Genomic DNA, 15,859 nt, shown 5'->3' with positions numbered 1-15,859 from the left:
AGTTGTCAGTTGGATACAGTATGCACAGTTCGTGTGGTGTACACTGAATGTAGATACGGATGTGGTATTGGGGTGACACATAAATCATATTCCAGGCTTCTTCAAGTGTAGCATACAAAGTGGATGCATGGTTTGGGGAATGCAGTTAATTAGCACCAGTCTCGAGCAGGCGAACTGTGCCTTTATTATTCCCATGCAAGCTTGATTGATTTTTACAGAAACCTCCCTGCACGTTGCTTGCCTTTTTATTTTATTATCTTAGAGACACAATAGCACCATGTGTCCAGAGGCTCATAAAAGAGCTTCCACATTATAGGCTACGCATCACAAAGTTCAAAATGTGTTCCGTATAAATTAAAGGAGGAAATCATAAACAATGAGGATCAATAGCTCAAAATCTCAATAACAACTCATCTATTCAGTAGCCTATGCAAATATATTTAACTCATGTGACTGTGACTGTCACCTGGATTGCACCGTAACACTGCAGGGGTTTCAACTTGCCTTCAGATATCAGGCGCATGCACGAAAGACACGTCATAACCCATTTCCCTTCCATGCACGTCAATTATTCTTGGTGCAGCTATAGCGCACATGAGAGCCCACGAACGCTGCCTCGCTCTTCAATTCAAATGTGTTCTGATAGCAATGGTGGGTTTTGATCAATGCAATCTGAAATTAAATCAGGTGCTATACTATAGGATACACAGTATAGCAGCCCTATCAGTGCCGAATCCTGTTGGGATTGTATTGTGTGCCATTTGTACAAAACACGTCAGCATTCTTTCACTCCCTCGTTAGCTCCCCGTCTCTGGTGCACGCATGGATATCCTGCACTTAAACCCTCTAGACTTGAGTATATATAGGCCTAGGCCATGCATGGACCTGAGATAGTTGACTTAGCCTTTCATTGTAATTCGTCTCTTCTCCGAAAACTAGTTAGTTATAGGCCTGCATCAAGCGTCACGAATCGACATCACCAATGTGAACTTTGTGCTGGGTTTCAAGTGGTTGACGGCTACTTAACGGTTAACTCTTGGATTAGCTATACTTCCAGAAACCAAACAGAATCTAACTTCATACGCTATAGTCTACAGCCTTTCCTCTGCTTTCACTTCTGTAGTCAAGTAGCCTACAGTGTCTTTCCAGTCGACCAATATATAGGCAATTCATCGATAAATAGCCATATTGCTCATATATTATATATTCCTGAATATCGGGGGCATTAAAAAGTCAAGGGGTAAAACTTCCAAGATAGAGCATTAAGTTAATGGCGCGGCGAGCACAATTCAGCGTATAGTGCACATCAGTGCTTTTCGTTTAATGGCTGCATAGGCTGTTAACAAAAAAAATCCTGTTATTATTCCTGCCACGGCCACCTATACTTAGTCCACCCTCCTTTAGCGGCTATTACAGAGAGCTACTTGTGTGTTAAGCATGTGACTGAGTGAGAGAGAGAGGGGGGCAGAGAGGGAGAGAGCAGAGCCGTCCGTGGTGCCACTATAGTCGACCGCCCAGCGCTGCGCCTGCCCTAGACCGAGTCTAGCCTATACCTGTCCGGCTCCATCACAATTCCACCATCGATGCGGAGCAGGCGGGTCAAAGAGAACGGTGGTGCATGCTGGCCGGCGCGGCGTGTGGAAATCATAACGGGATATGAAAGCATCTTCGCGGGGCGCTTCCACGCCCAGTTAAGCCCTCCTCGCTCGTCCTGCACTGCATTCCACCACCACCACCACCGCATCTGTGCTGCCCGAAGAGCCCCGGCGGTGTTTGGTAGATAGATAATTGCGCACGGCACAATTCCAGATCGCATAATCGCAGCTCACGCTCACTCTCCTCTCCTCCCCCCACCACCCCCACCTCCATTTCTCCTCATAACTCTGAATCTCTTGCCGGACGGTTTCATTTTGTTAAGTCATTATCGCCCCAGAAAGGTCAAAGTCGCCTGCTTCCAGGAACGTTAAATTATATCCGGATAACCTGACTTACCCCAGCGCGCACTAATGAAAGCCTGTCTGCCGCTAAACTTCTCCACTGGTCTCGAACGATATAGGACGGATTGATTGGTCGGGAAGCTGAATTGTATACAGATCACTTTAAACGTTTTTTTTTTTTCTTCTCCCGGATCCTTTTTTTCCTCCTGTGGTGTTGGATTGAATTTGAATTCAAAGCAGTGTGAAATGAGGTTCTCCACAACAGAGCACGACTCGGCCAGAGAATGGGACATACTGTATTGAACTTTGTCTGCTGTTCCAGCACGTCGCGGTGAGTTGTCTAAAATATACTGTTAAAGTTTCCTTGTCTCATAAGATTGTCCGCATTTATTATAATCGCGCACTATGTGTATAGCTTTTTCCTCCCCTGATATGAAGCCATAGTGTTCTTGACCTGGATATATAATTATATATAGCGGTCTTTTCTCTCCGCGCTGAGACATGTTGGACTCAGTTCTCTCTTTCGCCTTGTTCATCAGGCAATCATACAGTGTGCGCGCGCGCGCGCACACACACACACACACACACACACACACACACACACACACACACACACACACACACACACACACACACACACACACACACACACACACACACACACACACACACACACACACACACACACACACACACACACACACACACACACAAAGCTTTATAATATACACAGCATCTTAGGCAAGCAGGGCACGCATGCATGCACGCTACAGACCTTAAATTAAGTATATACCTTTACAGTGCTTTACATCATCACAGTCATGCCATGTATAGTATACTCATCTCCACTTTTTATACTGCCTCCATCCTTCTAACACCCCTCCCCTCCCCCCCCCCCCCCCCTTTCATCCCCCCCACCCTCCTCCTCCTTGCCTGTCATTCCTACACAAATGTCTCCTACTCTATATTCCTTTGGCACCCATGTTGTCGTCTGCAGTCAGAGGATCAGGTCTGCATAATGCCACCTCACACTTTGCCAAACACCACGGAGGAGGCAGAACAACCAAGCAGCTCCCATTCCACCAGAAAGCCTCTTTTTTTTCTCTTTTCTTTTTTGTGCCACAGATTGTATAATTATGCATTTCACCCTCGGGCAGATCAAAGCAGGCCTATGAGTCACTGCAGCCCGGTGGGAATTCCAGAGAGAATGCTCTGATGGCAATCCAAAGCCTCCCAGAACAGAAATGAAACTTAATTTCGCATTAACTCACATTGAGGCAGAATGGAATCCGACACATAGGCTATGCCGTATAGGTGAAGCAAACATTATTATTTGTTTTCCTCGCCTTTTTGTTTAACTTCAGTATCCCAGAAATGCATCAGAGGCTATAAAGGGTGAAACACAATTAAGTGCCAGTAAACCAGTTTCTGAGTGCTGTGCCTTGTGTTGAAAAAAAACAAACAAGAAGAATCAATGCTGCAGTTCTCAAATTGTCACTGCCTGTGTTAGCCAAAGGCTCAGAGGGGACCCAGGCCAGCGGTTCCACAGGCTTTAGACTGTTGATGGGGGGGGGGGGGGGGGGGGGGCACAACAGGCCCACTGTTCAGCAGAGTCCCCCCCATCCATCCTGGGAGACTGGTGAACCCGAGCGTGTCCAGCCCCTGAAAGGCACACTGTCTCTTCCCATGAAAAGAGAGATTTCTCTCGCTATATCAGTCACCTGGCCCAGAAATGAAAGCGAGTTAAATAGCTTGACACATTTCCCCTTATATCTGTCCTGTCCCACTGTGTCTCCCCCCCGGCTGTGTGTGTTTTTTGTAACAAGCATAATCTGTCTCTATCTCTCCACATTATAGCATGCAAAATGTTTGAATTATGTGTATACATACTATAGTATTATGTGTAATGCTTTGTATAGTATACCATTATGTGCTTCTCTGCTCTTCTTATCGAGCAGACCAGGTGTCAGTAACGAATAGGGTTGGAACACGTCACGTGGCCCTTTGTTTCTGAAGACAAAATGGGCTTGAGGGGAAGAAAAGAAAAGACTACCGTACATCATAGATGTATCAGCGCCGTAAAATCCTCCTCAGCCAGTGTGAGTTTCAGTATTCCACCCCACACTGCAGATTTTCACCGTGTATAGCCATGGATGGGTACACAGTCAAATCCTTGTGGTTAAACGGAAACTTCACCCTTTTTGCTAAGAAATATAATATGTTAATGACGTTTAGAAGATTTAGAACACTTTCCTGGGGGGTTTTATGTGTGTAATATATGTGGTTTTAGATATTTTAGATTTTAGCAGTGAGCCCAGTGTCTCTGATGCCATCAACACTGCATGGGCTCACTTCCTTCCTGGACTACAATTCCCAAAATGCTTTGGTGCACTGATCCTACTTGTGGATAGGGGAGGGCTGTCCTACTGAGACAACATGTAGTCCAGGAAGTAAGTGAGCCTCGTGTCCATGACAGAGACACTGGGCTCACTGCTAAAATCTAAAATATCTAAAACCACATATTACACACATTAAGACCCCCAGGAAAGTGTTCTAAATCTTCTAAACGTCATGTTTTTGCAAAAAGGGTGAAGTGTCCCTTTAATGTTTGAGGGGCCCCTCCTATAACCAGCTTATAGTGTGTGTGTATAATAAGCTTTGTCCTACACAAACATTAAATTCCCCTTGACAATAAATGGAGAATTTTATGTCATATCTCGTCCCCCTGGGGTGTACCCCAGGGATCAATCCTGGCTCCACTCCTCTTCTCAATATACATGCTCCCACTTGGTCAGATTATCCGAAACCACTCATCAACTTCTACTGTTACGCAGATGACTCCCAATTATACATTCCACTGAAACAAAATGACACAGAAAACATTCCCCCGGATCCTCGCATGTCTCTCAGGCATAAAATGCTGGATGTCCCAAAATGTCCTCCAACTGAACGAGTCAAAATCCGAGATCCTCCTATTTGGTCCCCCTAACTCCACCATCTCCATCCAGGCACAGCTAGGCAGCCTAGCAACACATGTAAAGACCTCAGCCCGTAACCTGGGAGTATGGTTTGACTCCTTTGACAGGCAAATAACCAAAGTCATACAGTCCTGCTTTTTCCAATTGAGAAACATTCAAAGAATCAAACAGCACAGACCTCGAAAAGGTTATTCATGCATTTATATCCTCACGCCTAGACTACTGCAATGCCATGTACTCTGGGCTCACCAAAAAAGCAATAGCTCGCCTACAAATGGTACAGAATTCTGCAGCGAGACTGTTAACAAACACGAGAAGGCATGAACACATCGCCCCTGTACTGGCCTCCCTTCATTGGTTGCCAGTACATTTTAGAATTTTATTTAAAATGTTATTGACAACTTTTAAAGCTGTGCGAGGCCTGGCCCCTGCCTACATCTCTGCCATGCTAAAGCCGTACAACCCCCTGATCGGTGGGTAGGGGTCTCCTGACTCCCATGAATACCAAACTAGTCATCATGGGTGACCAGGCGTTCGCAGCCAGGGCTCCATACTTGTGGAATGCACTACCCCAGAACCTGAGTGGCTCTTTTTAAATCACTGTTAAAAACTAAAATCCACACAGGCTTTCCCCTAGATTTATTGTATTGTCTTCATTATGTGGAATTGTCGTGTAATGCTGCAACCGCTTTATTGCTATTGTTTTATTCCAGTAAGTGCCTCTTAACTGATGTATTGCCTTTTTATATGCCACTGGAAAGCACTTCGTAACTCTGTTTTGAAAAGCGCTTTATGAATAAAGTGTATTATTATTATTATAGTGTCTGAGCAAATTAAAGAAAACCTTTTAAAATAGCTGATCTACAAGCTCACAATGTGTTGATGTAGATAGGCTAGTTGAACTATTTTAAAATGTTTTTCAAAATAGTAAAATAAATGGCAAATACGTTTAGGGATAAGGGGCGGTGCAATAAGATGGAGCCCAGAGTGTCTGTTTTATATACGTCATGATGATGTACGATGATGAGTGCCCCTCACTTCACATGGGTGTGATGTTTCCTACTTGGAACTCAGAAAAGTGCACTTAATGTGCCTGCATGGTGATTCCATGTTTGTACACTCCATTTGTAAGACTCAGGCGTTCACAGTGTGTATGAGGGGGGAGAGAACTGTGCTCTTCCCTCCATGGTAATTACACGTTGCACAGAGTGTATGCACAGAGGTGCGTGCACGTTGCACAGAGTGTATGCACAGAGGTGCGTGCACGCTGCACAGAGTGTATGCACAGAGGTGGCGTGCACGGGGTCTTCCTGGACTGGTTGTGATGAGGCTTGCTATGAAAGTAGAAACGAGGAGCAGAATAGGCCCCATTATCGGCCTTTTCTAAAAGGGTATATAATGCCACCATTAAGCACTGCACGAGCACACAAAACCACACGCGACACACGCACACACACACACGTGACACACGCACACACACACACACACACACACACACACACACACACACACACACACACACACACACACACACACACACACACACACACACACACACACACACACACACACACACACACACACACACACACACACACACACACACACACACACACACACGCCAGACCATAGCCAGGGCTATGGTCATTACTGAGTGGCTGTCTTTCTCAGTCAAATATACAGTGCGTCAGGAGTTCTTCATCTAGAAGCTTTAAAAAAGGTATAGGCTGCTAACAAGGATTCAACTTAATGAATGACCCATGCGTGGAATGCCACTGCAGCAAATTTTATCACATCTGCTTTTCACTCGCAGGACGATGGGGAACAGAGAGAGAGAGAGAGAGAGAGAGAGAGAGAGAGAGAGAGAGAGAGAGAGAGAGAGAGAGAGAGAGAGAGAGAGAGAGATAGAGAGAGGGGGGTAGAGAGAGAGTTCAAACTAAACATATCCTGACACCAGGATGAGCAATAGAAAGGAATGAGAAGAGAGAGAGAGAGAGAGAGAGAGAGGCTTATGGAGTGGCGTTGGGGTTTTAGGATCCAGGGCTCTTGTCAGGTTTTTACAGGGTCCGCTGAGCAGCCGTCGCCTATTATTTCATGATAATGAGCAAACTTGTATGTCGGGTCGCCGACACGGCGCTCTAAAGTGATGGATAAGAGATGTGCTGAGAGGGAAAAAAGGAGGGAAAGTATAGAACAGATGAGAAGATGAGAGGAGAGGAGGGCGAGTGTAATATTAAGAGGAGAGGTTGGGGAAATGAGGTGTTTTGGACTGACTAATAGCGATGTAGAAACGGAATGTCTCTCGGATTGAGACCGACTGGGGCATAAATGCAATCTATTTCAGAGGCACTTGGTAATTGAATGTTATAAGATTCAACATGTTCTGTTAATGGACACACACACACACACACACACACACACACACACACACACACACACACACACACACACACACACACACACACACACACACACACACACACACACACACACACACACACACACACACACACACACACACACACACACACACACACACACACACACAGATATGGCAAGTTTCACAGTCATGCATTACAGATCTATATATGTATATATATATATGCCTGTACTGCAATAGACACGTACGCCAATAGGAGGTACAGAATAAAACCAAAAAAGGACATCGCAAAGGGAAACATAGATCAACATCCAGGAAGGCCAATCCCTTTTATTTAGGAGGAACCTGTTCAGCCTGTTTGTACAAGGCCAATGCGTAAAGAGGTCTACTTTGTGTGTGTGTTTTACAGAGATTTATAGAAGTTTCACCGACGGAGTGTACTCATGCCACTCGGTGATATGCGGCCAAATAAAAGCGTATAAAGTGAGGAGTTTACAGTTACCGTGCAGAACTAAGGCAGTTCTTTCCCTGTTGCCTTACCAGCACTGACTACATGTCCCTTTTATGCTGCTTATCTGTGTTGTTACTTGCAACTTTGGAGATATACAAAAAAATAATCCCCTTTGACTGAACCTTTCAATGCTGACACACACACACACACACACACACACACACACACACACACACACACACACACACACACACACACACACACACACACACACACACACACACACACACACACACACACACACACACACACACACACCTTTTCAAAGACCAACTCAAAGTAAACTTTAGTTTGTTTCCTATGCCTGTTGTGAGAATTAGCCCATTACTGTCCATCACAAATAATAGTGTATAGTCTTACAGAGGAGACTTTCCCTTTTAGGCCTGAGGCTGATTCTAAAAATAAAAAAGGCTTCTAAATCTTCTAAATCACAGAACATCAAACAGTTTTCAGAAAAAACCTATGTTTCTATGTCAGTGGTGCTCAACCTTTTTCATGTCAAGGACCCCCGAATTATCTGTATTTGGCTGCGGACCCCATCTGAAAATATGTTGTTCCAGGGGACCCCCCAGAAGCAAAGATAATTATGAGTTAAAAACGTTTGCTCTGAAATAATTTATTCAAAGATTTGCACCACATTTCACGATTTTTCTAAAATAGCAGATCTACAAGCTTGTAGATCTGCTTGAACAATTCATTATTATTATTATATATTTTTTTAAATTAAATATGGCTAAATGAGTTTAGGCATAAGGGGTAGAGCAGTGACCCTGATGTCCAACTTCTTCACTATAGTCATTTCAATTGATAACGTGCCCAATCCACTCTCTCTCACTCACTTTACTTACGCCTCGAGCTTTCGGCATAGGCCACGAACAACATCCCGGTCCTGGGCCATTTTCTCCAGCTGTCTCCATGTGTGGCCAGATATCTTCACATCTGCGTCCAGGTCACGGCGCCAGGTGTTTCGTGGTCTGCCCCTCTTCCTCAGGTAGTATTTAATTAGTTTTAGTTTTAGATAATGAGTGCCCGGCAGCCACAGAAGGAAAAAAGGCCATGCAAACCTTACTGATTTCCATGTTGTCACGGTGAGTACGGGGTGAGGACCCAAAAGCAGGCAGAAGTCAACTTAGAAGTGTTTAAACCGAGGTTCTTCCAAAAATGGGCATAAGAGAAGGCAGGTAAAAACAGGACTTGAATTCGGAATACAGACACGGGACAACTCACGCAACAGGGAACTATACGAACCAACAAGAACACAATGCAAAACACAGGCCTTAAATTGACAGATAACAGGTGGTAACACCTGGTGACGACACCTGTTACCCTCAGGCGATGGTAATATGAACATCAAGGATGGCAAGGCAACACAGTTGGGCAGAGTTTAACAAGGTTCAATTATCAATTCTCTGCAGCTATATATTTTCATATACATTTAAATTCATTTGAGCTTGTAGATCTTTTCTTTCTCTTTTTTTAGAGTCCAGTGTCCACAAATAATCCTCCCTATCCACACACTGGAGTTGGTTTGGCCCAATTAATGCTCAGCTGTGCTTCCACCCATTTCCACAGAACCCATTGAACATGTTTGATGGCTGAGCAAAGATATGGTGATGGTGATGGTGATTTGTTTGTTTGTTGCTTGCTTAATAAAACCTTGTAGATTATAGTTACCTACCTAACCAGTGTGCGCTACTGACAGGCATGTAGGGAACAAAACATGATCAGTGACAGTGTGTGGTCATACTCTCACACAGGTGAAACCAAAATACAATCAACACTGGGATAGGCTGGGGGCACAGTGGCACAGTCGGTAGTGCTTCACAGCTAGAAGGTCCTGGGTTCGATTCCCGCTGTGGGCGCTGGGGGGGGGGGGGGGGGGGGGGTGTGTTCTCTCCTCCACGTCATCAGTGCCCATACCCGAGGCGGGGTTGGCGAAAGGGCCTTTCCCCACTCATCCAATTTGCATTTGTGATCTGCTTGTATTAAACGACATTAAACTCACCAACATTGCAGCTCTAGGCCAAGATGGAATTATCCTCTTTCAATCTGCCAAGCTTATATTTTATAAAAATCCACCGTAGACATTTTTTTTTTTTTATGAAACAAAGGCTTGGCAGATTGAAAGATGATAATTCAAGCTTGGCCTAGAGCCAATGTTGGTGAGTTTAACGTCGCTTAATACAAGCAGATCGCAAATGCAAATTGGATGAGTGGGGAGTCCATGGAGGGTATTCCAACTCTAGATTCATCCCATTATAGAAAAGTCCAGAGTTGCAAATTGCGGCTAGTTGAGGGCCCACCTGACATGAAGAACCCACACAGTCAAAACACAACATTAAAAGGTCATGTCTCAGTCAGGACCCCGGGACTGGTGCCCCGGTGCGATCACCTCCCAGCACCTTAAAGGAGAATTTCAGAATAGAAGGCTTTCTTACCTTTAATTGTAGTTATAATATATATACAAAAATAATAATTTTGAGCTATGGAAATAAGCGAATTAGCACAAAAACCCAATGCCCCATTCAATTCAATGCAATTCAATTCAATTAAATTCATTGAGGGCTTATGGTAGGGGAAATAGCCAATAATGCGCTTTTGCACAAAATAACACCTGGACCTCTTTGGTGGGGACTTAACAACTACAAATAAAGCCTTCTAGTCTGAAATTCTTCTTTAAGCCATGATACAGACGCTCTGATTATGGGATATAATCATATATAATCTGTTTCATGTTGCTGTCATGTTGCTCTTTCCATCCTACTTCATCATAATGCAGTCAGATTGTCACGCAAAAGTATAGCTCAAAGTGCAACACATTGTGACATATTAACAAATATTTAACACGCTCCTGTTAACCCATTTAGACTTGAGGCTGATTCTAAAAACCCCTTCTAAAACCAAACATATAAGGGTTTCTGAAAACCTTCAAATTCTTATTCAAAAAAGGAACAAAATGAACACAGAGGTGTATGCACACGCGCACACACACACACACACACACACACACACACACACACACACACACACACACACACACACACACACACACACACACACACACACACACACACACAGTCACCATGCATTATAGATCTATGCTGCAATACTGCAATAGACACGTACGGCAACAGGAGGTATACAGAATGAAAAAATGAGATTGCTTGCATGAAGGTAAACATAGATCAGCGTTGAGGCAAATCCATTTTATTTAAGTGTATGTAGTGTAAGCACTGCATTGAAGGATGGGCTTCAATGAGTCCCGGCCTGGGCTTCAAGGACTGGCAATGCATATGTGATCAGACCAATTCAAAACTCAATATCGGCTTTTGAGTAATTGAATGGAAACAACTGTGTAAAATGTACACAGATGATTATTTTGTTGATATGGACAAACTGCACTCAAAATCCATCTGTTGTGCTACAGTATATATTCTACCACTGATTAGATGATATTTTAGGATTTTTCACGGCCTCTGAGAAGCTATTAAACTGGCATGTTTGCATAGAAATCTGACAAGGAATGTCAAAGAAAATGTGGTGGGTGGAGAGTACGTATGCCATGTGGGTTATCAAGCAGACACCTGTCGCAGATTCTGCACTGAATTATAGGACATCTCTGAGATTACATCAATTCTGACATCAAAGAACTACCCCTTCTATCTCTCTGCTCACGCAGTGAAATCATTTTTATTAACTCAACTGAGCGTGAAAACTGATCCATTTTGGGCACATTTCCTTTGTACTATTTCTTTTGTAGTTTAGGATTTTACGGCGCAGCACTATTACAATTACACATTACAATGGCATTGCACACAAGGCGGTGAAGGCGCCTAGATCATCCCCTAACTATCGCCTTCCACTATTTATTACATTGGTCAGAATTCACTGTGCATGGACACAGCCTTATGCATGTGTGCACAATATGGCGGTTTGTGCTGGTCATGTGCAGTGTTGATTTTGACAGCAATTTTTTATTTTAGTTTTATCCCTTGAATGGTTTTCATTTCGTTTTAGTCACATTTTAGTCACCTGGAATGTTTAGTTAGTCTAGTTTTAGTCGACTAAATATCATACGATTTTAGTCGGCTAACTCTTCGGCTAACGGTTGATTTATAGTCGACTAAAATGTATTTTGTCTGGCCTTGATGCCGTCGTAATGATTTTACACTTGCTGAAAATAGCGATTTAGAGTGTAAAATGACTTAAAAATTACTCCTGTCCAGTAGTCCCTTCCTAACATTTTAGTCTATTTTTTATTTGTTGACGAAATATACTATTTAGTCTTAGTTTTAGTCATCATAGCTTATGATTTTCATTTAGTTTTTTCAATTTAGTTCTTGTCAGTGAAAAAATAATATTTTTTTTGTCTAGTATTATAGAGGAAATCAACACTGGTTATGTGTCTGTGAAGTGTAGGCTAATGCTTGCACATGCAGTGCCATTTTGTCTTTGATGTGCTGTTCCCATGAGGACACTGTGGGAAGCGCTTAGCCTTTGTGATTGTTTACACGACAGCCGGACGAGTGCAACTGGCAGTCGCATCATATTATAATTAAACCAAAGCTGGGTTTTTACCCCTGGCGTACGCTACCCCTGGCGTACGCTGAGCAATAATATTGTTGACAGTTGTAGGAGGAACGATAACTGGGTTAATTAGGGCCAAAAACACCTGTTAATAGGCACCGATGGGAAGACGTAAAGTTGAGCAGTTCCTGTTTCCTGAGGAGGGGTTTGAGGGTTGGCTTGCGGACAAGACGTATATAGTGCAGGAGGGATTCTATACAAGTGTAGAAAGAAACATTTTTAATCAAACTCCACTCTGCTAAGCATGCCCTCCATAACTCTTTTCCCTATAGCCCCTATTTCCTTGAACTGTATTTAAAGTGATAAGATATCGCAGAAATTGACATATAGTTGCTGTGCCAGTGAGGGTGTTGTGCGCCACAGCGGGCGTGTTGCCGCCGGTGGGGGCAACGACGCAACGTGCTCCAGGTACACAGGAGGTACCGTGGCCCTGAAGCGAGTAGCATCCAAACAGAAAATCAGTTAGCAGATGTTTAGAAGCAGAATGCTCCCCTGCTCTGCCCTTGTTGTATCCTCTGAACATGCCCGGTGAAATTCTCTGCCAAGATTAGGCTGGGGAGTTCCCAAATCTCATCAAGCGTGTACTGTATCGTCTTGAAAGCCAGGGCAGGAGTCAAGAGGCAACTCCTGCAGATAGCCAGGTCTGTATACGTCTCTTGTGGGAATTTATACCGTTCACATCCAAAGATTGCAGTACCTGCTGCTATATTCTCAGAATTCTACACTATTTCAATTATATTCAGCCTGAATATAATGGAAAAGGATATAATGGTAAACAGTGGTGAATGAATGGCAGCTTCCATCTCATAGTTGTTGTTTATCTTCAGATGGAGAATATTGCTTGAAACTTAGTCTTGTTTCAAAATTAAAACAAACGATATTGAAATGTCAATATCAGAAATACAAACTGTCATGGTATTCCTGAAATTGGCACATTTGGAATTTAGCATATTATCTTGAACAGAAATCGAATCAAAACAAAGTATTGTCTTTCCATTCTAGGCGGGAACCCCTTTCTGTGTTTTAAGCATTATAGCTAGATAGCAGATCTACAAGCTCATAGCGCAAAATGTGGTGCAGATCTTTAAATATATATTCTTTCAGAGCGAACGTTTTCAACTCAAATCTTTGCATCTGGGGGTCCCTGGAATAACATATTTTGAGATGGGCGTCGGCGGCCAAATACATATAAGTCCACGGGTCCTTGAAATAGTTTGAGAAGATGGGTTTTTCCGAAAACTGTCAGGATTTAGAAGGCATTTGTAGAATCGTCCTCAGGTCTAAATGGGTTAGGCAGCAATTGAGAGCCAATACATAGAAAGGATATTGCCCGTGCAATATCTGGTACAAAGTATTTCCCACCATGTGCATGTCCAGTGAGGGGAACACAGAACAACAAAGAGAGATGTAATTTTACACATGACGTTCCAAATAGCCTCAGGATATTATTCCCGGGCCAACATGTTGTACGAGTCATATTCAAATGAATCCACCGGAGCTCGCACAGTGCTTGCAATGAAAATGTCCTCCCCCTGCTGCCTCATCATTCCATTTAGCCTTTTTTTATTTTAATTATGCACAGGGCTTCTTGCCTGAGGGGACGACATTTAGAGGATGAGCGTGTTATCGCCATGCTTCATGTTACCCGGCTGGTGGTCTTCGAATATCAACAATGCTTTTAACCGGGGTAGCATCTCTAATGCATGCCCCCACATGCTGAGTATTTTTTGTTTTCTCCTGGAAAACAGTCATGCTGGTATAACTGTCACTTATTGAACCATCTTAATGAATTGAATTGCATTTTTATGGAGCTTTTTCAATTGCTCAAAGTGCTTTACAATGGTTCATTCATTGGGAGGTGAAGCGGCAAACAGTCGACCGCCTCACTTCCCACATTCACACAGCGATGGTGGCGAGCTCACGCCAACCGACTCATTGGAGGCAATGTGGGGTTCAGTGTCTTGCTCAAGGACACTTCGACATGTGGACAGGAGGAGCCGGGATTTGAATCGCCAACCCAGGGATCGACCTGCTCTACCTCCTGATCCACAGCCACCCTTCTTATTGAGATCTCAATATATGTTATTAATTTATTCTGTCCAAAGGACAACCTTCATCATTCACAATATAAGAATGGCTTCGGTTCACAGGATTTCCAGCCCTTTTGCCAGAGATTTGAAGGGCTAAACCCCTTATCCACGCTAAACCCCTTATCCCTAAAGTCTTTGCCTTTTTTTCTTTCTATTTTTTAAAAACTATTTTGACCAACCTTTTTGAATAGTTCAAATAGCCGATCTACAAGCTCACAATGTGGCGATGTAGATCGGCTAGTTGAACTATTCAAAAACATATAACAGACAAAAACAAAGACCCCTAAAAACTAAGACCCTGAGATCCAGAATGGACTACAGAGTATATTGGTCATCATTTAGCAGCAGTGTTGTAGCTGGTGATTTATCCCAGATGTTGTATGAAGGGTTGCCATATCAAATCGAACGTATCTGTTTGGTCTAGTTTCAAGTATCGTATCCTCTCCAAGATCTTATCTTTGACATCAGACTTTGGTTTTTTTCCCCCCCAACGTCTGGCTTTCAGAAATGATCTCATGTGGCAGCCATAGTCTATGGGCTTTTAATGTTTAATGTTTGCTTGAGAAGCAGCACCCCAAACAATAAACATCTTATCTTATAGACCTTAGCTACTTCATGCCCAAATATGTGAATATGGTCGGTCATTATGGTCTAATATTGTTACATATTTGAGTATTTCTCAGTTTCCTCATCTTTGCACTTTCAAATCACTCTCTGGACATTTTGAGAAAGTTCTCACATAAGAAACAGCAGTTTGTCTTAACCCATTCAGGAAGGGAACCCCTTTTGGTGTTTTAAGCATTATGTTATACTTTAGCTATTGAAAAATAGCAGATCTACAAGCTCATAGCGTGGCACCAAGTGTCACGCTACGAGCTTGTGAAAATGTGGCGAAAATCTTTGAATATATATTCTTTCAGAGTGAACATTTTTAACTGAAATATTTGCTTCTGGTAGGTCCCTGGAACTACATATTTTCAGATGGGTGTCCGCAGCCAAATACAGATAATGTTTGGAGCACCACTGACATAGAAACATGGGTTTTTCAGAAAACTGTCAAGATTTAGAAGCCGTTTAGTTTTTTTTAGAATCGGCCTCGGTCTAAATGGGTTAAAGACATGGCATGCTGACTCAGCCAGTTGACTGACCGCCGCCGGTAATAATTGGTCGTTTAAACGTGTGTCGCATATTATGGGAGCCGTCACTGGATGCGTGTTAAGTATTTCATTCAGGTGAAATAGCTGAGATTCAGTGACGCTTAATGAATATGGCTGGCCATTATGCCAAGCAGTGTGCATAAAAATATTATAGAGTATAAACCGCGTCGCTTTACTTCATTGAAATGGCCATTTGTTTTAAGTTCTCCTCCACCCGTA

Source organism: Protomyctophum parallelum, assembly GCF_964188405.1.
Source record: "Protomyctophum parallelum genome assembly, chromosome: 6".
Lineage (NCBI taxonomy): Eukaryota > Metazoa > Chordata > Actinopteri > Myctophiformes > Myctophidae > Protomyctophum > Protomyctophum parallelum.
The sequence above is the reverse complement of the archived record's forward strand: the minus strand, read 5'-3'. Positions refer to the sequence as shown.